General features: G+C 44.3%; 1 pseudogene; it reads right to left on the bottom strand.

Moving 5' to 3' along the window:
- Positions 1-1,568: 1,568 nt before the first annotated feature.
- LOC114608179 lies at positions 1,569-10,084 on the bottom strand (annotated as a pseudogene).
- Between the last annotated feature and the right edge of the window lie 15,802 nt (positions 10,085-25,886).

Genomic DNA, 25,886 nt, shown 5'->3' with positions numbered 1-25,886 from the left:
CTCTTCAAATGATCTTTTGGATCATTCTAGATGCAGAATAAATAGTTCAGCCTCATTAATAAACACCTTCTGATTCTCTCTCTGCCTGGCTCTTCTGTCTTCTGCCGCTTGGGATAACTGAGTTGCAGCAGAAGAAGGATGTTCACAAACTTGCTTCAGATCCTCCCTCTCTCACTCTCATGGGGTGGAGGAGGCCCTCAGAGCTGGTCTGCATGTTAAAGGCACTGCTAGAAGTTACCTGGTTGAAGATCTGAACATCCCTCTCCAGTGTAAGCAAGGACAAACCGTCTTTGGTGGCAAGAATTGACAATAAGAGGCATATTCAATAAACTTCAGAAGCCTTTTGTGCCCTCTGTTTTTTAAGTAAGGAAACCTATATTAGAGAAGGTTTGGACCTAATGTATTTCTATTGTACCACCCTGTCCTAGCTCTCTCTGCCCCTCAACGACAGCCAAAGACATTTGAACACATTGCTGCTTCTTGGTTCTAAAACAGAGGCAGAAATCTCTGCCCCCATTTTTAAATTATTTTATCAGTCCTTTATTTGCACATCACTCATTTTCTATATAGAAGTATTTGAATTATGCATAAAACCTTTTAAAGGGCATTTTTAGATAAAGCACTTTATATTATTAAGCATTGTAAAATTATTATTGCCCACCACTTTTATTATGTAGTTCATTTTAAATGGGGTCAGAATATTTTAATCATCCATGGAAAGCCAGAGTTTATAGCTTAAAGTTGAAAATATACCTACACATTTTTTCCATAAAATATGCATGCATGATTTTCAGCCCCATTTAACTAATGTGTTTTTGGAAATATGTTACAATAGTAAATTCAACAAACCTCAGTCAAGGAAAAAAGTAACATTAAAAAGTGTGATTTAATAGCAATGTGGTGGGCTTTTTATTTTTTACAGAAGACTATTTTGAAATATGAATCATTTTACATAGATAACCTCTATATTTCCATGTCATTTGTCTAAACAGTAGTCTGTACAACTCTGGGTGCAGAATTGAAAAGTATAGCAGAAAATCAAACTGTCAAAACAACATAAATTACCCACAATGCACTTGCAAAGTAAAAAAATTGCAACTGGTAAAGAATTAAAGAATAACAAAAAAAAAAAAAAAACCTGACAGTATACATACCCCGGATACATACAGGTTCAGAAATGTAGAACATTTGCAGTCTTGTCACTGTAAAATATTTCTTTACTCCACTGGTGATCAGAAAACAAACTGTCAGGTCATTGAATGATTTAGCTTTGCTATTACCTCCTGGTGAGCACACATAACGTGTACAGAAAAGGAATTTTTTCCTAATTAAGTCGCTTTTCTCAGATATAATGTCACATGAAACTAAGGTTTTTTTTTTTTTTAAGGTTCATTGCTTTTATTGAAACCTGACAATCGGCTGGATATAAAGCTTTGATTCTAGTACAATCCCTTCCGTTACAACAGATACCAAGAGAAGCATCGACCATATGCCCTGCGTGACCAATTGCTGGGATTCGGGTGGGCAGCTGGAAAGCAATACTGAACAGGACCGGGTTCTCACGGGGCTTAGCTGTATGTTGGCGGGCACCAGGCTGCTGTCCCCAGTCTGCTGGAGCATGGACCACACTGTGAGCTGTTTCCCAAGTGGCCATGCCCACAGCAGCGCTCAGAGAGCATACAGCCGTGTTTTCCCACAGCGCCCTCTTCCAGCTCAAACCGGGCTATATGCACTCAGCTGTGGATGAGGGTTCAGTCGACAGCCTCATGCTTCTGACAGAGTCAGATACGTGCAGTGTTCTCTTCTCCTTGGATGGCACATGGTCTGCACACTGAACCTTGTACATCTTGGGCATATTCTTCCAAATCAAAATGAACCCAAGCCCAGCTGATATTTGCCGCGGGTCTGTTTTCTAGCCGGTTTCCCCCCCGCACATTCTTGATAGATAAATGCATGTGCACGCTAGACAGGACCCTGTGGCGTTCACGGAGCAAGCCTGTGCACCACGAGCCAGGACAGGGACAGGCAGACTGGCTTTGCATAGATCACAATGTTGTTCAGTGCCTCATCCTCGCCAAGCACCGAATTCAAATCCAATGCATTAGTGGTTACAGCTGTAAGCTCATCAGCTTGCCAGATGTCGATTCGATCCAAGTCGGCATCTGGAGCATAAACAGTCTTTGAAAGGCCATGACTGCTGCCTTAAACCCATACATGAGCTTTAAAATATCATCTTGACACGGTTGGAAGGCTTACAACGAGGAATCAAATGTTTCCTGCATGTGGCCAGCAGCTGGCGCTCTTACTGAGCACACTGGGGAGACAGCTAAGTGTAGGGGGAAGGCCAAGATGGGGGATGGGGAGGGAGGCGCGGCTCCTCCAGACCAGGCCTCACCAGATACAAGAAGACCCAAACCAAAGGAGAGAGGGTAACGTGAGAGGCACATGAATGCTCAAGACTGCCGAAGGCCACCTTGGCGCTCAGCCACCATCGCTCTCTGAGCTAGTTTGTTAGATGTATACATTTCTGTAAGGCAAAACTGGTTCCTTCCTTCTGCTTTGTCAGGGAGTGCTGGCTAGTTTTATGTCAAGTTGACACAAGCCAGAGTGATCTGAGAGGAAATGTGCCTAGATTGAAAAATTGCCTCCATAAGATCTGGCTGTAGGTAAGGCCGAAGAGCATTTTCTTAATTAGTGGTTTAGGACAGCCCAGCCTATTATGCCATCCCTGGGCTGGTGGTCTAGGGTTCTATAAGAAAGCAGGCTGAGCAAACCATGAGGAGCAAGCCAGTAGGCAGCACCTCTCTGTTGATTGATGTAGGTAGTAGGCACCACAGTAGAGAGAGAAGCCCACCAAGATGCTAAGCTTCGTTTCCCAAAGGAGCAGAGGGGTTCAGCCTTCTTGGAAAAAATGGACACCCAGCTAGTTCACCCCAGTTACTTTGTTCAAACATTATACAAGGTTAATCAGGGCTGGGAAAGGTTCCAACTACCAAAGTTATTTGGCCCTTGCTGCCCAAGAGAACAGACAACCCACACAAATCCCAGGCCCTTCCAACCATGGCTAGCCATAATCAAAAGTAAGAACTCCAGGTTTGCCAGGACTGTCTTGGGAGCAAGGTTGGTGCAGCTGCAAGCTCTCACATAGCACCAGGGGCAGATCCTCTAGAGAGACAACATTTCCTCAAAGTTCAAACAGTTTCAAAACAATTTCTCAGCCTCTACTGCTTGACCCAAACATAGCAAAGGCTTTGCAGAAACACATCACTCAAAGCCAGACATAAAGACTTTACATGCATATGACTCTACCCCTCCATGGTCTCTGCATCAGCTCCTGCCTTTGAGTTCCTGCCATGTTTGAGATTCTATCCTGACTTCAATAACGAACAGTGATATGGAAGAGAGTGTAAAATAAACACTTTCCCCTTTCTGTTGCTTTTGGTCATGGTGTTTCACCCAAACTATTAGAAAACCATAACAGAGAGTAGATTGTTTATTGGTGGGGGGGCTGTTTGATTGATTGGTTTTATTCTGTACTGGGATTGAATCTAGAGCCTCACTCATCCTGACTAGGTAAATACTCTACCATTGAGCTACATCAGCCCAAAGTTTCCACTAGAGGGAGTCCTGTGCAGAGAGGAGCAGGCCTAACCTCCTGCTTTTGCATGGCTGGGTAGTAACTAGAGTTCCACATGCCAGGAATACAGCACGGTGCATCTGCATAGCTCTTCCCTCCGTGGAATTCCAAGAACTGCGTCTTCTCATTGGCACACATAACATCGTTTCTGAGAGCAACAAGCTGGGAAACGTCTCCATTTTAAACACCCAGAGGGGGAGACATAGGGAGACTGAGGACACCTTCCACCAAGCGGATTGGAAAGCCCGGTGACTGCAGAGATTCAAACGATGGCTTTAGCAGGATTCCAGAAGCAGGTCGTTCGCTGGTCAGCCACAGGCTCCTAGTTTCACAGTGTTTCATCAGACAACCGTGTAAGACATAAGCTTCAGGACTGACAGACCCCTGAGCTGTGCCTTCTCTATCGCCTTTGCCTAGTACCCCTTCCCACTCAACCCATTACTCACCACCACCAGCACCCAGACAACTGCCTTCACCTACAACCTATCCTTTTCTTCGCCACCCCCTACAATTCTGCTCTCCTTCCCAAGGGACAGTAAGAAAGGAAAGACTTCTAGCCTCCTCAGACCTTGGCTTTCATGACATGGGTTTTCTCCCCTGCATATTCTTTTGGATTAGCATAGCTAATAGCAATACTATCTCCCGACTTAGACATATCACTGTATCCCTCCATGGTCTCTCCCCAGTTCTCCTTCCTGGCTTCTACGGTGTGGCGATTCTGATCATTTTTTAATCCATTCTGCAGATTGATCCTCCCCCAGTGTCCTCCCAGGGCAACCCCCAGACAACCCCTTCTCTGAGTCAAGCAGCTCCTACTGAGGTAGACTTAATGTAACTCTTAGAGCCCAAGCATGATGCTGAGGAAGATGGCCTCCCAGGCAACCATAAGCCTGTGGTCATAAGTATACTGGCCAGAACTGTGACTGAGTCTTGCTTTCTGCCAAGGAGGAGGAAGGGGGAGAGGGAAGCCAGTCAACATCTAGACAAACAGCCCAGGATAAGCACCCCAATGGCCATAGAACTGAAGATATCTTCCTCAGAGAAGTCTTCTTGCTCAAAATTGAGCAGCACAGCTGTACTACAAGCCTGAGGAGAAAGCCCCATGTCAAGGATGGAGATCTGGAACCCTGTGGTGCATTATGGGAGTTCTCAGCCTCTCTTTTATGATGAAATAGTGAGAAGTGTATTTTGGGGTGAGATACTGTGGCTAGAATTTTCCACTACTTGTAACCAAATGCCTTCCTACTCAATTTTTTCCCATTAAATGTTGACCAGAGTGATGACCAACAGTTAAAGCTCACAGGTTTCAGACATCTTGGCTTTTTAATTTTTAACTGGAAACATCTTCCAACAATTAAACAAGAAGACTGAAGCCCCTTCATCTCTTGGGTAAAGCATAATAATAATTGTTATTGATAGTTATATTTTAAGTTTAAATTATTGTATTTAAGAGATCTATTGAACAAAAGTGCCTCTAATCTATAAGCCTCACTTGCCCAAGAACAGATAACTTCCTGCAATGCTGGGGTCTGCTGTTCTTGTAAGATAACAAGCCACGTGTTCTCACTTCTGTAAACAAGGTTGGTTCCCCCCACTGCACAGGATGTGCTTGGTCACAAATAGGCGGGAGGTATGTAGGCAGGAAGTTGTGTCAGAATGTATGCTTATCCTTGATTGAATGAAGGCAGGAAGTATGTAGCCTTGTGAATTTTGCCTTTATAAGTTCCTGTCTATTGTAATTAGGTCCCATTCTCTGGAAATCCCAGGTATGGATCTGGCCAGCATCCATTATCCTGGCTGGTATTTAAACAAGGCTTGCTTCAAATTTGCCTCAAAAATCATAATCATGGTTATTCTTCCCCAGTAGCATTAATAAAAGGAAGTATTTAAGCATGATTGCTTAATTCTGGCATGAAATGCAGAATATTCTGTCTTAACCAGAGAGACAAAAAGGGGATGGCAAATAATTTCATCTCAGGAAAGCCGAGACCTGTCTTCAATGCTTCCTAGCTGTGCGTCCAGGGGGAAATGACCTAGACCTAAGCTTTAGCTTCATTATAAAATAAACAGAATAATCTCTGCCTCAGAATGGCTGTTAACATAAAATGAAATCACAACCATGACTGGTCTCTGTTCAGGTTGCTGGTAACAAAATATCATAAGCTAAGTAAAAAACCTAAAACCAATATATACATACATACATATATATATATATATATATACACACACACACACACACACATGTTTGTCTCTGAAGACTGAGAAGTCTACATTCAAGGCCCTGGAAGATTCGGGGCTGGCATAGGCAATTTGCTTCCTTTTTTAGATGATAGACAAGGCAGCTTTCTGGGCTCTTTAAAAAAAAAAAAAAAAAAAAAAAACCTAATCCTATCCGTGAAGGCTCTGTAACAGACCCCAGACCTTAGCACAGCTGACTCCATGATGGAAGTGTGGAAGTGCCATTCAGGCTGTAAAAATTCAGCACGTAGACAGCACCACCTGCCAAAACTAAAACAAAGACCTAATCCATCAAAGTCCATACAGTTCTGGGAAAAGTCTCAAAATGTACTAACCTTGCTTTTTGCGTCTGTAGTTCTGCTCCTGGCTAACTGTTCTTGTTAACTGAAGCATGTCAACCCAGAATGTGGGGTTTGTGCTTAAAAGCTCATCCTGAGAAAGGCTTGGGGCTACACTGGGATCCCGGGCAGCCAGTGTAGTCACCAGCTGGCTAATAAAGGCTTTCTGTTGGCTTAAAGCTATGTCTAAGCAGTCTTCTCTGGTGGATTCTCTACAACAGATTCCACTCTCGTGATCAAACCTCAACCCAATATTATCCTTTTGTTTTCAAGCAAAAGATAAGAAAGGGATGGAAGTTAGCATTGATGTGGGGGCTTGGTTCTAACTGAAAGTAGACCCAAAGAAGCCCTAAGACAGACTCATTTCATTTGAGGGCTACCTCAGAGAACACTCTGACATTACAGCCTCTGGTGAGCAGAGCACAAAACTGGTAACCTAGAACCCCACCCACATTGAACCTCCAGAACCACCCAAAACCAGATGACTGGGATTTTCTGGTGGGCAGATGTTAAGAAGCCAATAAAAGAAGCCAATAAAAGGAGGTCTCTGTACTTTGTTGTGAGCTATCTGCACCATTCACTGAGACAACTCTGGAATGTTTGGTATGAGTATGTCCCTTATCGTGGCTTTTCTTTTTTAAAAGCACAGAAAAAGTAAACGGGATTTCCAGAACCCAGGAACTTGGTTGTCTTCCCTTCCCCCCAACCTCCAATTAATTTCCCACACGAGAGTAATCGGATACGTATAGCTAGGAACTAGGAAGACATGGGAAGAATTTGAGATCAGAATTCTCAGAATCCTAGAGGAGCTATTTCTAACACAAGGTCCTAAGGATTTCCAGACGATGTTGAAAGGGGGCGCACGTTTGGAAGCAGCATGAGAACAGCGCTCCTAAGGTGCCGTCGCCATTTCAGTGATGCTTAGACACCGTGATTTTAAGACGCATGCGTGGTCTATAATACGCGGCCACACGCTGATGAGGTCCGCTAACTAACAATTCCTTGTAGTTTTTGTCCCTTCTGGCAAGATCGGTAATTGTCACCAGCTTCATTTCTGCTTACGCTGTGTGTGGTCATGAGTATTAACTTCCATATCGGTTTCCATGAATACCCGTCGCAGCCCTGCTGCTGATCATGAAACTTCACAAGGTTAACCTTGAGAACACGGAAGTCAGATCAAAGCAAGGCAGAGAAACCAAAGTACCTGGGCGGTCCTGAGAAATTACAGCTCTGGTCACACCTTCGAAGGTGGAGTAGGTCCACCTCCCACTGTCTCAGTCCCTGTCCCTACTCCCGAGGCTCCTACCTCACAGCAAAGACCTACAGTTTTCTGTGACCACCAGCGTAGAGTTGTCATGTTGTTTGTGTAAGAGGGGGAGAGTGGCTTGCAGCTGGACAGAGGGTGCTTTCCCATTTGTACAACTCCTTACCCTCTCCAAACTGCTGCTTTCTAGCTGTAAAATGGAATAACATACAGCTGCTTTCTGCTTCTAGACTTGAAAACGAAGGCTAAATGGTGTGACTTCTCTTAAAAGCACTTTGGGCTTTAAAAATGTCTAGAGCATTTGGCCAGGTGATTCGCTTTTGAAAATCTGTCCTCAGAAGACATCTGAAATGACCTGAGCCAGTCAGTACTCGCCAGCCTATTCTAGGCAGCAACCATTTGCCAGAAGGCGCGAGTGTGCAAACACACATACACACACATACACACACACACACAACTGCCACTGTCTTAAGCTGCTTTCCACCTCCAACATTCACTCACTCACCTTATCTACTTTCAGGGAGCCCCCATCTTTAGTGAAAAGCCGCCAAACTGAATCGTGCAGGTTCCCCTTTAACAGGGAAGAGAGACGTGCACATCCACCGTGCAAGTAAGAAAAACCCATTCCATATTTACTGCAGAGAATCCGATCACAGGACACACTTAATGCTCCAAGTTACACACCCTATCTGTTCTTCTCTTCCTCCTTTTGCTCAGCGAGTTTACATTAAACTGTGCCTGTGGTACAGCAGACGACACCCTAGTTGGTGGGATCGTAGCATTTACACTTAGTTGACGAGGGGAATGTTAAGCAAAGCATTAAGAGGCCGAAGAGATGACTCAGTGGACTCACAGAGGACTAGAGCTCCGTTTGCAGCACGCATCCATATCAGGTAGCTAACGACCCCACGTTAACTCCAGTTCCAGAGAGTTCTGTGTCCTCTTCTGTCCTCTGGAGGCACAGCACACACACGCATGCACACACATGCGCACACACGCGCACATGCTCAGTGAGAAACATCTTTTTTAAGTGGAAATTGAATGGGAAAAGTGAAATCAGAGAGAGAGGACATGGTCACTCAAGTGTGGAGATTTGTATTGTGTAAGGGAGGAAGCAGGCAGAGGGCAGAGTCCAGGCTGAACATGGCAGGCTAAAGCTAACCATGAGAGGAGACGGGGGAGGGAGAGCAAGAGAGAAGTCATAGACCAAGAGACTGGTGTAGCCAAAATGTCTGAGTTATATAGGAATCAAGCATGCCTCCGCTACCATTGGGGCAACCGCACTCGTTAACAGAAGTAAAACACGGTTTGTTGGCTTGTTATCTTACATGAACAACATTCTAGGTTGTCATCTGTCCTTGGACAAGAGGGGCTTCCAGGTTAAAGGCATTTTTGTTTCGTAGATCTCATAAGCCCAACAATTTAAACTTAAAACGCAGCCTTAACCATCACAGTATTCGTGACTTAGATAAACTAAATTCCAGAGTGAGAGACAGAAAAGGAAAGAGGGCCGAGCTCTTGATAATTCCAAACTTTAAAGGTTTTAAAACAACAGAAGGAAAGTCAAAAGGAGGAGCCGAATAAGCACCATCCACGAAGGCGGGAGAGAGCATTGTCTCAAGAGAGGGAACCAGGCCAAGAGCTGCCAAGAAAACAGCCTCGGTGTGCCAGTCCAACTGGAATGTGTTCAAGAATCAGGGACATGGGAAGGAAAGGGAGAGATGAAGACATGGCTTGTTCATGAGGTTTCAGTGACAGGAAAACCATCTGAGGCTGTCACTGGAGAATGAAAAGGTAGTTACTCAGAATGAGGAGACATAAGACAGCAACTTGTAGGTACTGCAAGGACAACCCCAGGTCTAGATCCTGCTACGGGAGTGTTAAGTTTGAGCTGTAGATACCCAACGGCCAGAAATTAACTTCACACTCTAAGTGAGCTCAGAAATTAACGTAGGTGAGTATTATCAGTTTGAACTATTTTCCAGCATCCCCAAAGACCCATGGCGTGCAATGGTTTATCATATTGCTCACGCACAAATCTGAATCCCACACACTACAAGGCAAGTGGGCAGGGCTGAATTATTTAGGTGATGAATGAACTGGGCTGACTGCCCAGGGTCTATTCTCAATGCCATTTGTTCATTAATACCAGAAAACAGTATTTGAAGACCAAAAAGCATGTTTCGGGAAGAAATCCATCCTTTATGGGTAGAGGCTGTAACGGGAGGAAGGCTGCAGAGAAGTAGAGATTTTAGAACACTGTGCGGGCAGTGTGATGTCAGCTTGACACAAGTGAGAGTCATTCTGAAGAGAGACTGTCCAGTGAGAAAATATCCGTCAGAATGGCCTGCGGGCAAGCATGTGGTGCACTTGCTTGGTTCACGATTGATGTGGGAGGGTCCAGACCCCAGGATATAGTAGAACGCAAACCAGGAGGAGGAAGCCAGCTAGCCGCCCGCATACCTCTGCGGCCTCTGCCTCAGTGCCTGCCTCCAGGTTTTTGTCCGCCTGGGTGATGGACCATAAGCTGTAAATTGAAATTAACCCTTTCCTCCTCAAGTTGCTTTTGGTCAGTCTTGGGGTCTTATTGCTTCGAAGAAACATCATGACCATAAAAAATCAAGTTAAAGAAAAAAAAGAAAAGGATTTATGTGGCTTACACTTCCACATCCATCGTCCATCACTAAAGGAAGTCGGGACAGGAACTCACACAGGGCAGGAACCTGGAGGCAGGAGCTGATGCAGGAACCGTGGAAGGGTGCTGCTTACCGGCTTGCTCCCTGTGGCTTTGTTCAGCCAGCTTTCTTGTAGAACCCAGGATCAGCGAGTCAGGGATGGCACCGCCCACAGTGGGCTGGGCCCTCCCCGTCAATCATTTATGGAGAAAAGGTCCTACAGCTGGATCTTATAGAGGCATCTTCTTAATTGAGGCTCCCTCCTTTCAGGTGACTCTAGCTTGTGTCAAGTTAACATAAAACTATCCAGCGCAACTGACCCCTTGTTAACTTGACACACGAACGAATTGTTAACTTATAACCTGTCCTTTCTTATCCAGCCCTAAGGTCACACATTAACATCAACGTCACAACATAAAACATTTTTTGCGAACTTTAAAATCCCGCCATCTTTACAAATTGAAACATCTTAAAATTTGTCTCTAAAAAAAAATCCAAGGTGTCTTTTAAAACCTAAAAATCTCTTTTAAAAAAACTTAGTCTCTCAACTGTGGGCTCCAATAAAGTCAAAATAATAATAACAATAAAGTTACATATTTTCTTACTTCAGGAGGGAAGCACCAAGGCATAGTCACACTCTGAATAAGGCAAAACCAAACTCCACCAATAATAAAATATATATTATAAATAACTCAAAATATTATAAATAACTCAACATCCAGTGTATGGGATTTACTCACGATTTTCTGGGCTCCTCCAAGGGTCTTGAGCCCCATCCTCTGCAACACACACAACTACTAAGATCCAGTAGGCTCCACTCCACCACTACTGCTGTTCTTGATGGCCATTATGTGCTATTGGCTTCTCCAATACGCCAGGGTCTCTGCTGCATCTGGGCTGCACATTCACCAATGGCCTCTCCTGGGCTCTCTTCCTGGTGCAAAGCCTCATCTTCTCGACATGACCCCTTCAGTCCTGGGCTTTCAACTTCCACTGAGGCTGCACCTTGACCAATAGCCTCTCCTGGGCTCTCACAGTGCCAAGTCTCAGTCTTTGTACTCTCAAAACCAGTACTACCTGGGTGACTCCTACACTACCAAGTTCAGCTGCCAGCCCAAGATACAACCTCAGCCAGTTCTGAAACACAGCTTCTATGTACTCTCAGGAAACACTTCCCAGATTTCACCTCGATGATGCTGGTCTCTTCTAATCACTGCTAATTTCTTAACTCCAGTTGGCCAGCATCAAGTTTCCCAGAAAAAAAAAAAAAATCAAAGGTTTCACTTTAGTAGTTCTGGTATCTTGTTAACCACAGCTGATTCTTCTTCAGCCCCAGCTGACCAGAACCACAGAATCTTAATTCAAAGTAACAAACTGTCTTTACTCTTCCGTCTGAAATTCACAAACCAGGCCTCCATCTTCAGCATAGCCCTCAAATTCTTATCTTCCAAGCCTTCATAGAACAGCTAACCAAGTTTTGAACATCCGATGGCTTTTCTAGCCCAAAGTTCCAAAGTCCTTCCATAATCCTCACAAAAATAAACAAAGTCAAGTCTATCTCAGCAATACCCCACTCCCTGGTACCAACTTGTCTTAGTCAGGGTTTCTATTACTGCAATGAAACACCATGACCAAAAAAACAACTTGGGAAGGAAAGCATTTGTTTGGCTTATATCTCCATATCATTGTTCATCACTGAAGGAAGTCAGAACAGGAACTCAAGCAGAGCAGGAACCTGGAAGCAGGAGCTGGAGCAGAGTCCATGGAGGGGTGCTGCTTACTGGCTTGTTCCCCATGGCCTGCTCAGCCTGCTTTCTTGCAGAACCCAAGACCACCAGCTCTGAGAATAGCACCGCCCACAGTGGACTGGCCCCTCCCCCATCAATCACTAAGAAAACGCCCTACAGCTGAATCTTAATGGAGGCGTTTTTTCAACTGAGGCTCGCTCCTCTCAGATAACTTTAACTGTGTCACGTTGACGTGAAACTATGCAGCACACAAGACAATAGGAGGATTGAGTCATCTCGCTTTTTGAAGGGATTTTGAGTACTGAAGAAGGTGAGAGGGAGTAAGGGGTCCACAAGTGAGAGAGCAGACGCATCGGTATGTAAGTCATGTGCTGTGGGTGTTTTTGCTTCGACTAACATCTGCTTTCACCGCGGCGTCTTTATAAAAGAGCCTGCTTTCCTGAGTGATCTGAGGTAAGTTAAGATGGCATTGCGCTCCACATTTTGATTGACTCTGAACCCTTTGAAAAAGGAAACAGACTCGCGAGTCAAGATGATGGTGGATTTAAAAGTTCTGGAAGGAAGGACGCTAGGCCATCGGATGACTGAGAAGACAGAGTCCTTCCCTGGATAGAAAGAGGTTGTGTCATTTAGGCTTTTACAGAGACATAGACTGGCTGTGTGAAAATCTGACACGATTGTTGCTAAGGAACGACCTGGAAGGCTGCAGCCTCCCAAGCAGCTGTGGGCCTAGTGTCCCCGTGGGGCCCTCAGAGCAAGGGGAAGAAAATCTGGATGCCAAGAAGACAGAACAAGGGGAAACTGAAAACTCATGGGGACCACCTGAAGCCCTCACAACCTCCAGCCATGACAACAAAGGTAGCCTACACAAGGAGCTGGCATCCCTGCTACAAAGGGAGCACCAGAATTTAGAGATGCTCGGAGAGGCGGTCCAGCAGGAGCTGGAGGAGCTGTGGGCCTGGATGCTGCCCTGTGTCAGTGACATGCACATGAGGTGAATGGTGTTTGTAAACTATAAGAACACCTGGCATCTCATACTGAACACACATCTCGCACACAGCAGCCCACTAGTAGTGCTAACAGGTATCACCCCCCCAGTCCGCATGGTTTGCCTGCATCCAGGGATCCCAGCTGTTTGAAAACTCCTGGCATAAATTAGTCAGTGGTTTAGTGCCTATACCATATCCTGGTATTCTTTAGCTCCACTTTGCAAACTGTCGCGACCCAGCTGGTGTGGAAACTAAATCTTTGGAAGCCCATTCCATCATTCTGTCAGGCTGGCTCCTTCAGTGCTAAGGAACATTGTTAAGACCAGTAAATACCATGAGCACAAGTTAAGTTCACACTTACATTGCTGTTGAATACGACCCTTGGTCAAAAGCCGTGTGTGGTAATATCTTCATCTGACTATATGACATCAGCTCAGCAGATGGCAGCCTTGGTCAAAACACCACGGTCAAGGTCAAGGAGAACAAATCCAAATCCAAAGCAAACACCTCTCCCAGTAGAAGAACAAAGCACCGCCTCTTCCCAGATGAATGCAGTCGAAGGCAATCAGCGGCTAGCTCACCTCCTGTGCGCTGGTACCATCTCTGCTATCACAATGTAGGGCACTCAGCATCGGCCACAAACAGATTGGCCGCGAATGGAAGTCCCCAATGCTGAATTCATGCATGGCCTCCATCTTTGCTGCTATGGCCACTTTACAAGTCTATCAGGCATGGGTGCGGTGACCTAGGAAAGAGTCTGGACAAAATGAGACAAACATGGTCACCCCCTGAAGGCCATTCAGAAAGATCTAACCACATACATCCTGATTGCCACTTTTCAGTCCAGCTCCATCTTAAGGAGACATGAACATTCAGTCCATAATGCTAACCATCTAAATAATCATGAGGCACTGTCTATGGATTGTTTATAGGACCATGATGGAGTGTCTCTCTTCTTCCAGGAAAGTATAAATTGTGTTTTGTGGGGTCCCGAGGCAGAAACACAGGGTAGCTTTCCACAGTGGCGCCAATAACACCACCAATAATTCCCCCACCCCAATAACACGAGGAAGTCCAGAGTTCCAAGAGTTTCATTGTTTGTGGTGTGTGATAGATGGTCTAACTGGCACCCCCTCAGTTTAAGTCAGGAAGAGCTGGCTTAAATAGGAAGGAGGAGAAGGAAGGATCTGGGAGGGAATAACTTAATTAGCCACGCCCCCTGGCCTTTAGGTAACTCATTAATATGGAAATCTCTCAAGGCTGAAGCCTGTAGTCACGCCCTCTACCTTTAGGTGGGTGGTGACACAAACCAGAGGGGCTGCTTAGCCAAACTTGACTGCAAGGTTAAATGGAGGTCTAGACGGCTTATAGGAGCCTGGATTCTGGGGGCGTGGCTGAACACCTGCCGTTTCTCTATGGGAGTTGGGGTTCAAAGCCCATGCCCAGCCAAGAATCAAGATATCCTTCCATGGCCCGACAGTGTTTATTCTTTCGAAGCCGGGTGCTGAACTCGAGGCTTCTATCACGCCAAGCTACAGTCAGTCCAGCTAAGAAAAATTAAAAGCTAGGCACACTTCTTGAAGACCTTTCCAAGAACAGGATTTTCCTTCACCCTTTTGCTGAAGAAAGCAGCCAGAGTGGAACAGTAGCACCCCGTTATCTACGCTGGCCATGTGTCTATGGTCCAGGCCTGAACGGTCTTTCTCCATCACTGTTAGGAGTAGAGTCTTCTCACGAGGACATATACAGAGTGTGACAGAGAGGATACGAGGCAGCAAGAGGAGCAACTTCTCCATGAGCTTAAAGCACGATCAACCTATATTCACGTGCAAGTCGATGGTTTGGGGGACCAGACGACGATCAGTTTATAATTAGCCCCTCATCCTCACTTGGTGGTCACATACCCATGTCGCTGGTCACATGCCCTTGAAGCTGGTCACCTGACTATCCAGCAAGCTACACGCTGTTTCCCAGAAGAACAGTCATCCACCAAGGTGAAAGTCCTGGTCCATCTATAGGTACGTACTGTAATTCCCCTGTAGATGTCTCCAAGAGTCTCTGAGTCACACAGACATGTCACTAATAATCAGATCTTCGAGGTCCCACAGCAAAGTACTTCAGGTGACAATCTCTTGCAAATCCTTCTGGTTTTCTGAGTAATGCTTTGGCCTCTGTCTGTAATCATGCAAATAAATGTACACATGACACACCATCACGCCTATGTTTCTATTCAGAACTCGCACAGAGAAAAGGAGTTACACTCTTACACGTGAGTCACAAGGACTCTGGCTCTTTTTGTTTAAGCACTTGAGAAGGGACTAACCCTTAAGGCCGAGCTCTATGTGATACCCAGTGACTGGCCTATATGAGACAGATCTGAAAGTCAAGGAAGAAACAAGCACCAATAACCAAAGAAAGTTGACTCTAAAATAATTTACTGCAAAATGGAAAATCCAGTCAATCAACTCTTTGGGGCTTTTTTTTTTCCACTGCGCTAATCGCCCAGTTTGATGAATGGCCCAGTTCATTTTGGTCCCACAGCCTATAAATAACAACCCTAAGCTTCCTTGCAAAGCAGAGCCTCTGGTAAATGGAGAATTGTTTTAACTGTGTGAACATTACAGCTTCAAACCCTTGGCTTCAAATCATATTTATTTTGTATTCTTTCAGGCCAAGCCGAACAAAAAATGCTAATCTAACCCGGTTCAAAAAAACAAAGAGGACAAAGATCTCACTTGAAATGGGGTCATTTTTATTCCTGTCTTCTCTGCCTTGGACGTAGATGTTTAATATTTAAATGTTATTCCCTGTGAGATCTGGACTTTCAGTATTTTGTGCCTCTGACAGGATTCAAATTTCAGATTCTACCTTGTGTGAAAATATCATTTCAAAGTCTGTGCCCCAGGAGAATGATATTAAAGCCGAGTCTTGGCTTTTTTTTTTTTTAAGATGAACTTTTTTCAGAGTTCTCTTTTAAAATATGGGTTCTTTCCTCTCCTTCCCAGACCAGGAGTTAAGGAACAGTATCCACCGCTATGTCCCAATTAAGCACATTCTGGATCTGCTAGCAAATCATTTATTGTGAGCAGGTAAGTAATTGCTAAATGCAGGGAGGTTACTGAATCTGCATTTAATACGTTAATTACGATGTCTTACGGCACGCTAACTGTGCCTTTTGATTCTGCACTGAGATGTTGCTGTTGTCTCTAATTATAATTTGAATATTAAGAACAGGCCTGTTGTTTTCTTTTGCTCTTAGTATAATCCCGAAAACACCTGCCCACCACGTTGTTCTACGCGCTAGGGGCCGCAGCAATTAATAGCAGCAAATCTTATGAAATCGCTTTCTATCCTCCAGCAGTCTGAACAAATTGGGTCATTAAAATATCTTAGCTTAAATGCTACATTGCTCTGCCACGTCTCACAAGGCTGCATAAATTCTGTCACTCCGCCTACCATAACTCATATCGCAGAAGAAATACACCATTCTGAATTTAACCGTAGAGTGTCCACACGTAACCACGGGCATGTGTCTGGTGGAAATGCATGAATTCATGAAATCGTGACAATGAGAATCCCCATGTTATCCTTCACTGGTGTTTCCTGGCTAAGTCCTTCCTGGTTCCTTTCACATTCCCCCATGACAACAGTCCTCTATGATTTCCTGAAGGGAGCTAACTTTAAGAAAACACATTTTGTTGCATCTGCATTTCAGTGTGTGTCGGGATAAAGGACTAATTTCTGGTTTCACTAGAGTTAGCTTTTTTGGCTGGAGGGTATTTTTGTCACAAAGGGCAGATAGATAACAGGAAGGTAGAAAAATTAAGAAAAGACTTCTTATGCTTTAACCTTCATTTTTCTCTCTCTTTTCTAGCCCTCCCACCCCTACCTCTTTTTAAATGTGTGAGTGTTTTGCCTACATGTCTGTCGTTCTGTGTATTCAGTGACTCTGGAGAGCAGAAGAGCCCAAAGATCCCTGTGACTGGAGTTACAGAGAGTTCTGAGCTGCGGTGTGGGTTCTGGGGACCAAAGGGGTTCCTCTGGAAGAGCAGCTAGTGTCCCTAATCACTGAGGCACTATTCCAGCCTCCCTAGACTTTCGGTTCAAACTTTGTTATGGTCCATCTTCATGAATGGAGAATGACTGGTCGACACATTAGAGAAGTGTGGATTTTACGTCAGAGACCCAGAATCCGCGGGTATTGCCATTATCCTACCCAACAGCATCAAAACCTGAAGAGAAGGCTAAATGTGAAACAACCAAAAAAAAAAAAATCCATAACCAAAATAAATTACCAGAAGAGGTAACAGCAGCCATTCAGTGATAGCTTGCAAGTGACTGGCTAAGAGATTTAGTCCTAGTCTGCTTAAATTACTGTAACAAGACAGAAAAAAAAAAGCCAAGAGAAGCAGGGGTCACACATTTGAGTTCAGCCAGCACTGCATATCAAGACCTCAAAAAAAAAAAATAGGGCTGGAGATCTGGCTCAGCCCCCAAGTGTGTACACTGGGCTTGCGGAGGATGGGGCGGGGAGCATCCCTAGCCCCCAAGGTAGGCAGCCCACCACCTCTTCCAGCTCCAGGGGTCAGACACTGCCTTCTGACCTCCACAGAAACCTGCTCTCACAAATACACAAACCCAAAACACAGGCACATGGGTAGACACATGTATATACATAATTTAAAATAAAAATAAATCTTTTAAAGGAAATTTAGTGTACAGACCTTTTACCAGATACTTTCAAAAAAAAAAAAACAAGAAACAAAGAAACAAAGAAATAAACAAAAAGAGAGATACATCACTGTCACACACATAGTTCTAAGACTAAAGAAACAAAAGTCACCAACCTGCCAGATCGCTCTGGTTTTCTACAGGGGACACTGTGCTCAGGTCAGTCTTCATCAGTAGTGATTATTGAACCACAGAGATAATCTTGACAGACACTAATTGAGTAGCTCACGTACCAACAACCTAGCCAAGCACCGCACACCATGGTAGAAAATTAAACCCTGTGGAAGTTTAGCTTCAGAGAAGACGTCAGACAAATTAAGATAGAGAAGGATAATAATTATTTATTAAAGGTGACAAAGTGTAGTAACTAGAAAGACCTGATTTGGATTGGAAAATCACAGAGGCCCTGTCCGTGGAAAAGATGTTGAAGTTAGTATTTGAAGCATCTTTCAAAGTGGGGAAGGAATATCCCACCCAGCATAGAAATCAGAAGGTCTGAGACTTCCGAAAGGCCTGAGAAAAGGAAAGAGGAAAAAGGAAAGTGTCACTAAAAAGGAAGAGGGGACAGGAAGAGAGCTTCAGGGCATGAAATGAAGTCGGAAACAGTGGTCTGGCTCAGCGGTGGCCAATCACAGGAGACTTAGAAACCACGGGGCCACAATCCAGGGGCTGTTCGTTTTTGGGGAAAAAGGACGTATAGAAGTAGGGAAATTAGTTGGGAGCAACTGAGGAAATCCACAGTAGGAGATAATGCAGGCACAAGGATGGAGAGACATCAGGATCAGATGTACATTACTAAAACAGCACTTCCGTTTCCCGTCAGTCTCACCAGAGTTTAACCACAGGGTTCCCATGGCGAGATGGCATGGCGAGACACAGATTTAGTCCAGGTTCGGTCCAGATGACCAGGTGGTGCTGTCCTTGTCTCCTCCGGTCCCTCCTAAACGGAACATCCCTTTAAGGAACCTCCGGAGCAGGAATGCAGGAGGAACTGAACAACAAGTTTAGATGTTGTTCGTTTTGTGAACATAGGTTCAGTTTGTGGAGGTTAACAAGTCATTTAGCCCAAAACTGAGCGAGCGTGTGATCTCCATTAGAGAGACGAAGCTTTGTCTTGCTGTCTCCCAATCAGACGATTCCCAACTGACAGCTACTGAGTAATGACCATGCCCCTGACACCAACCTACTATCTCCATATGGCAGACACTGAGCAGCCCTAGCAATCAGCACTCAGCCCTGGACTCCTGGTCCCGTGGTTTTAAGTTACATCTCTGTGCTGACAACCCCCGCGTTCTTAAAGTTTCTTACTCCTGAACTCCAACTGCTCCCTCAGCATCTCTAACCCCAATGACTGATATCAGTAACAGCCTTTTTTTTCTTAACTATCATTTATATTTATGGGGTAGAATGTAATGTTCTGTAATGTTTTGATATGTTTATACAACCAAGAATTATGAAATCAAATTCATCAACTTATCGCACCTCTTATTGCCTTATTTTGTTGTGATACATCTCAGATTTACTCCTAGCAAATCTGAAATACACAATACGCCCTCGTTACCCAGCAAATCTCAAAAACACATTTCTGCTACCCAAAACTTTGTTTTTCCTTTTCTGAAACTTGACCTCATTATGTAGTCTTGGTTGGCTTGGAACTCACTATGCTAGACACACTAGGCTGGCAATACTCCTACCTCTGAAATGTCAACATCTCTCATAACTGAAACTCTGTATCCTTGACCAACATTTCCTCCTTGGCTACACCAACACCTCAGCTACCCAAAGTATCCTCTATTATTCAGCATTACACTCTGTTTCTGAGAGTTCTTTATGGATGCCACAAACAAGAGAGATTATATGTAAGTATCTGTCTGTCTGTGACTCTCTTACTTGAGTTAGCACAGTATCCTCAAGGCTTATCTATGTTACTGGAGACAGCAGGTATTCCTTCCTACGGCTGAACAATATTCTATTGTGTGTTTGTACTGAGTTTGTCTACTGATAGATGCTTAGCTTGATTTTGTAGCATGACTTTTTTGTGAATAATGCAGAAGTGAACACTGGAATACAGATCTCTCTTCATCCCTCCTTTGGATAAATGCCCAGAAGTGGGATTTCTGGGTCATCTGGTAGTTCTGTTTTTCGCTTTTTAAAGAGCCCCTTTGCTACTCTCCAGAATGCTTCGCTAATTTACATTCCCAGCAGCAGCATACAGATGTTCCCTTTTCTGCATATCCTCACAACACTTGCCTTTAGTTTTCCAACAGTCATGCTAACAACAAGCACCAAGCAATTCCTCACTGTGATTCAAACTGCTCTTTGAAGTGGTTACTAATGTTGCAATTTTTCTTCATCTCTTGGTCAAGTGTTTGTTTATCTGCTTTTCAGAAATACCTATACAAGTCTGTGACCTTTTTCTACTAGAAAAGATAGATATTGTTCCCCTGCTAATTAAGTTCAAAGTCTACCATTGTCCAGACAGCCTTCTGAGCTTGGCGCAATATGGAGGAATCCCTTCACTGACAGGACTTCTCTGACCTTGTCTGAGGAGTTCAAAAACCCCCACACACCTCTACGTAAAGTATGTCACCATAGCCTCGGTTAAGATTACAGGTTCAATTTGCTTTCTATCAGTAAGAACTTTTCAGCCAGCACCTGAGATTCCTGAAGTCCTTCCCCATGCTAATAAGGCATTTTAGTATTGTAAGCCTTTAGCCAATGATCTTTGCTCATTCTGGATATTCTGACCCGTTTCCAAAATTGTAGATGAGCCTTGGATCACCCCAAGTAAAGTTGATCTGCCTCCCTGCAGCTGGTCCCAGTATCGCTATTTACTGTGCATACTAACAAGGCTTCTGAACACACACACATACATACACACACACACACCACACATCTTTGTTCCCTTTGCCCTCAAGGACCAATATCGGCCGACAATCCCCAGGGACGGGGAGGCTCACAGGGTACGACCATTTCAATTCTGATTTTGAATACACATAATTTAAGATAATATATTAAAGTCAGGGATAGTGGCACATAACTTTAACACAAGCATTTAAGAGGCAGAGGAACACTGTGAGTTCAAGGCCAACCTAGTCTATGTAGTAAGTTCCAGGACAGCCAAGACTACATAGAGAGACCTTGACTCAAAAATAAGTAGATAGGTAGATAGATAGATAGATAGATAGATAGATAGATAGATATAAAATAGGGGGCTGGAGAGGTGGCTCAGCAGTTAAAAGCGATGTCTCCTCTTCCAGAGGTCCTGAGTTCAATTCCCAGCAAACCACATGGTGACTTACAAACATCTATAATGAGGTCTCTTCTGGCAGGTGTACATGCAGTCATGCAGACAGAGCACTCATATACATTAAATAAATAAAAATAAATCTCAAAAAATAAATAGTTATTTCTAATTATATAAAAAAAAACAAACCTCCTCTTATGTCACTCTCTTCTCATCCCTTTATTTTCTGCGTGTAGTCAGAAGGAGGGTCACAGCTCACTCTTGGGCCACCCACTAGCAAGTGCCCATAGATATTGTCCTTAAACCATCGTCACAAATCATCATCAGCAAATCTCTTCCTTTTACTCTGTATCTGTCTCGGTGGATCTGGCTCTCTCCCTCCCTCATTTTATTCCTCTCCCCCCCCCATGCATGTGTGCAGAGTAAGGGTGGGATGGGGTTTCTGTTTTAGTGCTTTCTGTTGTAGTGTGTGATAAGCCACTGTGACCAAAAGCAGCTTAGAGGGGAAAGGATTTATTTCATCTTCTAAATGATAGACCATCACCAAGGGAAGTCATGGAGGAGCACAAACAGGAACGATGGAGGCAGGAACTGAACCGGGTACCACGGAGGAGTGAGCTAATCTCCTGGCTCACTTTCGCATACCTTTCTTACACAGCCCAAGACCTCCTGCCCAGGGGTGGCACTGTCCACAGTGGACTAGACCATCCTCTGTCAGTTAGCAATCAAGAAAGTGCCCCACAGATGAGCCCACGGGCCATTAATAGAGGCAATTCCTCAGCCGAGGGTCCCTCTTCCCAGGAGTTTCTGGTTTGTGTCAAGTTGGTGAAAGCTAACCTTCAGTGTATGCAGCTGGGTGCGAGCCACCATCCGCACACAGGCATTCAGGCTAAAAGTAATTAAAACTGAAAATCCGTTTTCTCTGTTGTATGGGTCACACTGACTTTTTTCATGTCTATCATCATTCAGGACAGTTCTATTCAAAAAGCAGCCATGCAGCCATGCTTCATCCCTTTGCTTACAAATGACTCAACACACGCTGTCCTTAAGTCTGCAAGGGCACCTTGCAAGTCTGTGGGGCACCTTTCTCTAAAGAACAGTCCTTTACATACCAACTGGTCCAGGCACTAAACGTCAAGAGGTGAGGAAGAAAGCAGCAGCTGTGAAGGTTAGGGCACAGCTCCCACAACCCAGGGAGGACCCTGGGACACAACTATGACCACAGCTTGAGTATCTCATGCTTCTGCTATAACTAGAAAGACAGGGACATACAAAATGTCAGTGAAATGTCTCAATATATAAAAAACAAGTGCTTAGCCGGGCGGTGGTGGCGCATGCCTTTAATCCCAGCACTTGGGAGGCAGAGGCAGGCGGATTTCTGAGTTCAAGAGTTCGAGGCTAGCCTGGTCTACAGAGTGAGTTCCAGGACAGCAGGGCTACACAGAGAAACCCTGTCTCGGAAAAAAAAAAAAAAAAAAAACAACAGTGCTCATTATAAAGTGTTCAGGAAACTCATTTGACTAGGCAGAGGACTAAACACGACCTGAAATCATTCTGCTTCTCATTGCTCATTTGGACTTGGTGATCGTGCCATGAACAGCGTCTCCCTGCACATAGGCACACAGCTGTGTAACCAGACCTTCAGAGAATGTTCTATGTGATGTGTGATGTTCTATGTCGTTTTTCTCATGAGCCATTTTTATGTTGTCTCTCTATTCATCCCCATGTTTCCTTCTGAGTTTTCACCACTGGTGTACCTCAAAGATCTTCAGTTCCTCATTTTTTCCCTCATAAACACTCTTTCTCTATATGCTTTGTGTTTATTGGTTTGAATTTTCAACAGAAAAAAAGAAATCTAATATTCCATTGAGCACACTACTGTCGGGTCTCATCCACACTAAGTGGTAAAGGACGTCTAAGTCTGACTGACCCCTGACCCCCACCCCTGACCCTGAACTGTAGAGGGGCAGCTGAGCGCCAAGAGCGGGAGAAACTTCACTAACAGTTCTCCGTGTTAAGCGGTTCCACACAGTGGTGAAGGGCACTGAGCCAGAAGAGTCTGAAGCCTGCATCCACCACTTTTCTATCTTGAGCTGGTCAACTAGCCTTTCTAAATCTAACTTTCTTTATATTAAAATCATCAATCCTATTCGTACTTCACTTATGTGGTCGTATCCAAACTGCAGGGCCGTTGTAAGAATAAGAATGTCAGTGTAAAAGCCTGAGAGCAACGTTTGACCCGTTGTCAATACCAAGTAAATCAGCTAATAATATTATTACTATTTCTTTTCTGTTATTCCTGCCTGAAGAGTTAAATTCATGGTCATAAAAACTTCCATTCAATGGGTCTTTTCCACAAAGCTCTTGACTCCTCCGTAAAGTAAGAAGCATTTGTTTAGGTTTTAGGAAAGTGTGACTTCCCAGCCACCTGAGATGCTTCTCTATCTGCAGTGGTTTTACGTGAAACAAGCTGATTTCCATGGCTCCTACCAAACTCTGTAGAGACTGAGTGTTTATTAAACAAAACAGCAAACAAAGCATTGGCATAGCAGGAGAGTTGAAATATAAATGTTACTCAGTTGTCATAGATACTTCAGTTGTTACAGACACCCTCAGCACAATCACTCCGCAGATTGGAACTTATTAAGAATTACTGTTGCTAACAATGTCACAAAGGCCAGGCGGTGGTGGCACACGCCTTTAAGCCCAACACTTGGGAGGCAGAGGCAGGAGGATTTCTGAGTTTGAGGCCAGCCTGGTCTACAGAGTGAGTTCCAGGACAGCCAGAGCTACACAGAAAAACCCTGTCTCAAATAAATAAATAAATAAATAAAATAAAAAACAATGTCACAAAGATTGTATTAGGGATTAAACTGCTCTTCCAGAGGTCCTGAGTTCAATTCCCAGCAACCACATGGTGGCTCACAACCATCTGTAATGGGATCCAATGCCCTTATGGTGTGTCTGAAAACAGCTATAGTGTACTCATATACATTAAATAAATAATTCTTTTTGAAAAAGAGTTTTTGAGGGTTTTTTGTAATTTTAAAAATTAAAATACACATCATTTATGCCTTCAGCCCCTCTCTCCAAGCCCTACCACGCTCTGCCTCAAACCTCATCGTTAAACTCACAGTCTCTTTTCTTAATTATTTTTGTTGTATGTATATATAAATACATAAGTTCTAAATTAATAAATAAATCCCTTTTAAGGTAGTTTTTGCTGCAGTTACAACTAAGCAAAGTCACGGTGACTTTTAAGATGAAAATTTACTTTCTCCACATCAAAAACTGACAAGAGTTCCTTGTCTATCATCCAAGTCCCTTGAGAGCTCGGCTCGACACAACCCTGTCTCAACAAGTGTCGATGGTTACAACAGGTAAAAATAAAATAAAGAGGATTCGACCAGCCTCATTCCTGGACGGTCCTGCCAGGAAAAGATTTGCTTTCTGCTTCTCTCTGAGCAAAGAAAGTGACAGGACAAAAGACAGACGGACCACGCCTGCATTCAGCAGAATAAGGCCGTCTAAGCCTCCCACTTGTAGGCAAAAATAAAAAAAAAATAAAAAAACAAAAACCCATACCTACACCATGGCTCAGTTGTGCAAAGAAAAAAAAAAAAAAAACAGCTTCCTTTCTTCTCTGAAACTGATTTTATCTCCCTCTGGAGCCCAATTCCCAATAGTAGAAAACTGAAAATCCCTGCTCAGGATTTCCCTAAAGTCCTGTATTATCTCTGCTATCTGTTCCTCCTGGGGACTCAATCACCGTGGTCTGTCTGTTGCCCAAGGATTTGGGGCCAGAGGTTGCCCTTCTCCACCGCCCTCTGCCTTTCTGCCAGCAGGGGGCGTCGCTGCTCCACAGCCCAGCACAGTCTGCCCTCCTGAACCGGCTTCCTGTGATTTTAAAGGAAGCTTTGAGAGTTGGGGAGAATCTCCTTTCCCACAAAGCCCAGCCCCCAATAACTTCTTCACTGTAGCGTTAACAAATCTAGTGTAAAGGTTATGTACGAATCAGACAGTCCCAGATCAGCCATGTGAATGCACCAAGCCCTTTCTGTTCACTAAGCTCACGTTTTGACAGCTTTCTCTGACACCCAGCAGCAGGAAAACAAAGTCTAAACCAAAGGTTCCAAACTTGACCCAGCCCAAGGGGCTTTGGGGTTTAGTTTGGTCTAGTTTGGTCTGGTTTGGTCTGGTTTGGTCTGGTCTAGTTTGGTTTTATTCAGACAAGATGTCTTCTTGTAGCCCTGGCTGTCTTGGAGCTCATTCTGTAGACCAGGCTGGCCTTGAACTCGGAGATCTGCCTGCCTCAGCCTCCTGAGTGCTGGGATTAAAGGCCCAAGTGCTTTGCATGATGATCTCTGAGTTCCCCATCGGATGTCTTCAGGCCAAGGCAAGAGTCAGTGTTTTTCACAAAAGTCACTGTTGAATTTCTTCTGAGAAATAGCCTACACAATCATGATAGCCTACACGTCAGAGGCGATACCTACAGCAAAGCCAGGGGGCAGCAGAGAGCATCCTGCCCAATCGTGTGACCAAAAATTAATAATTTTTTTTTTTTTTTGGTTTTTTCGAGACAGGGTTTCTCTGTATAGTCCTGGCTGTCCTGGAACTCACTCTGTAGACCAGGCTGGCCTCGAACTCAGAAATCTGCCTGCCTCTGCCTCCCAAGTGCCAAAAATGAATGATTTTTAAATCAGCTCAGAGCAAGCACCAGGATCCAGCTGTGGTAGGTTCTCTGGCGTCGAAGTCGATTCTGGAGACTTACAAGGCACTTTATGGGCTGAGGTTTCTCTCCAATAAAAGCTCTTCCCGTATAACCGTTTGACCTCATGATCTAATCTGATGCTTTATGACAAAGCCCTTGAAAGAACCCGAGGATGGGAGCAGAAAAAACAAGCATCGTGCTGCTATTGAACAGTGGGTTAAGAGCTGGAGCTTATTGGCCTTCTGCTCGCTATGGTGGCGGCGTCTCGAAGTCTTACAGCCCACACACACCTTTTCTCTGGAGGTTAG

This window comes from Grammomys surdaster, unplaced genomic scaffold (assembly GCF_004785775.1).
Source record: "Grammomys surdaster isolate TR1022 unplaced genomic scaffold, NIH_TR_1.0 125877, whole genome shotgun sequence".
NCBI lineage: Eukaryota > Metazoa > Chordata > Mammalia > Rodentia > Muridae > Grammomys > Grammomys surdaster.
The sequence above is the reverse complement of the archived record's forward strand: the minus strand, read 5'-3'. Positions and strand labels throughout refer to the sequence as shown.